At 40.6% G+C, this 2352-nt stretch overlaps 1 long non-coding RNA gene across 1 annotated transcript in view; it reads right to left on the reverse strand.

The window, feature by feature from the left end:
* Positions 1-1331: 1331 nt before the first annotated feature.
* The window catches only part of LOC106936362 (uncharacterized), an 8498-nt gene continuing 7477 nt past the window's right edge, over positions 1332-2352 (reverse strand). The window contains exons 2-3 of the long non-coding RNA XR_001422119.1: positions 1707-1832; positions 1332-1574 (exon numbers count right to left, since the gene is read on the reverse strand). This is a non-coding gene — a long non-coding RNA (uncharacterized LOC106936362). The remainder of the gene's footprint in view (positions 1575-1706; positions 1833-2352) is intronic.

The raw sequence follows: 2352 nt of genomic DNA on the forward strand, positions 1-2352 counted from the left end.
CAGATGATCCAAGTAAAGATTTAATGTTCCTGCTGATCCACTAAGAACCAGCAGAACCTCTGATGGTCCACATCAGCTCAGTCTGGTTGAGTTCCAGCAGATCTCACCAACCACATCATGAAGCTTTCCTTCCTGCTGAACTGATCTCACAATGCACACAGGAACCAAATCTAATATTCTGGTTTCGTTATGGTTTTCTGGTGCTATGCTGGGCAATAAAAGCTTTTTGACTTTCTGTCTGAATGTTCAACAATACATTGGACATGTGTAACAGGGTTTTAATGTAACAATGTTGTGAATATGAAGTTTGTCAAAATTTATTTGATTTTTTTATATGTTTATTTAGACATTTATTATTTTTAAGTTCTGTTTTGTTGCTCATGGCAGTGGGTGGTTACCATAGTAACCAGTAACTGACAGCTCATCCCGTTTTTCTGTTGATGTCTGTTACTGTGGGGGCAGAAGCTGCTAGACTGGAGAAAATCACCAACTTGTTTTTTTCTTTTCCTAAGAATAAATAAAATGAACCTGAATGTTTCTGTCGTGGAGTCGGCCTATTGGCTCTGAGAGAAGCAGAGAAGGGTTACACATGTGTTGCACATGTGTAATTTATTACGCTCATCAAATAATACATCCCAACAGTGAAACACTGTAGAAAAAAAATTTACATTTAAAAATTTTAAATGCAAGTTCAAACTGTTATGTTCATTTTCTAATTCAGGACATGTTAATAGGCCTTTTTCATTGTGTCACAGGAGAGAAGGAGTGGTCCCTGGATGCCTGTCAGCGTGGCCCCTGGGAGGAGATAATGTATTGACTTACAGCCATGAGACCAAATGACCCAGGTCAGTATGGTGTGCTGCCCGGTGCTTCCACCACACAGGAGCTACTAGAGACACAAGTCGGCAGAGACCCGGGAAAGAAGTAAATGTCCTTATCAAACCATCACTGCTACTTGTTACCTTCCCAATGAAAACTGGAAATTAATTGTAATTTTAAAAAGTAGGCCTCATTTGGGCAAGGCAGAATTCTGTGTTCGATTATGAATATTTTAAAACATACATGTTTTCTTCCAGGCACCAGCACCCCTCCCAAGGCCAATGGGATTAGGGTGTAGGAAAATGGATGGACGTTTTCTTCCTCCTGAAGACATTAATTTCTGAATCAAAATGAACAGCATATCAGATTATTTATGCTCTTTCAACAGGTCAGACATTGCAGCAGATGCATGGACACCTGATGGAATCGTCTGTTATCATAACTCAAAATGTTCTCATATTTACTTCTGGTGGAGTACTTTGCAACAAAAGTTGATTTATGAAAGAAAAATAACCTGAAATTCTGTCAAATGTTTCCATGACAACAGAGCCCAACAGAACTTGGTATCGTCTCATGGCCACAATGACAGATATAAACAGTTACAGCAGGTAGAAACAGCTCACCTCCATGATGGTGGAGATCCAGGAGACTTAAAATTAATGAAGTCATCCTTTGACCCATCGCTCTTAAAGGACACACAGCTGGGTCCTGGTTCTGGTTCTGGTTCTGGTTCTGGTCTGAGTCTCTGATGGATCCTGACAGAAACATGATGATTAAAAGTGAATCTGTTCAGTCTGGATGAAGCAGCATCACCACGTCTGTTTTGGCCTGATAATAGTGAACGCTGTGTGAAAAGGGCTGTGGACAGTTAGAGACGGTGACCTCACCTCTGACCTTTGCTCTGGCTCTCATCTTCCCCACACTGAGTGGTTTTAGAGGGAGGGACTCCCTCCTGTCTGTCCTCACACTGATCCATGCTGCTGAATTCACATCAGCTCACACACACTTTCTACCTGCAGAGGAAACACACATCATTCATCTGCACATCAACTCTGATCATCCTTTACATCATTAGTGCTGGAAAAAGATCAGCTGCTCCTCCTCTGATTGGCTCTTCTTCTCTGCTTCATATCAGTGTCAGGTGAATGCAGTCAGACAGCAGAGAGGCAGAGGAAGCTGCATCAGCTGCTGCACTTCTACTATCAGTCCACTAGATGGAGACATGGAGCAGCATTTACATTCACTGATTCAACCTGCACTTCTACTATCAGTCCACTAGATGGAGACATGGAGCAGCATTTACATTCACTGATTCAACCTGAACAACAGGAAGGATTTTAGTTCATTATTAATCTCTACAAGTGGATTATCTGCTTTAACTATTAACTATTTAATAATCTGACTGAATCAAAGACATTTTAAGAATAAAGTCATTACATTTTGAAACGAAGCAGCAGGAAATTGTTGTGTTTGAAGTTAATGGTTAAGAGCAAAGATTGATTCCTGGAAGTAAAATCATGAATCAGTTTCTTT

The sequence above is a fragment of the Poecilia latipinna genome, unplaced genomic scaffold (genome assembly GCF_001443285.1).
Source record: "Poecilia latipinna isolate Pla-1442-1.1 unplaced genomic scaffold, P_latipinna-1.0 Scaffold2126, whole genome shotgun sequence".
Lineage (NCBI taxonomy): Eukaryota > Metazoa > Chordata > Actinopteri > Cyprinodontiformes > Poeciliidae > Poecilia > Poecilia latipinna.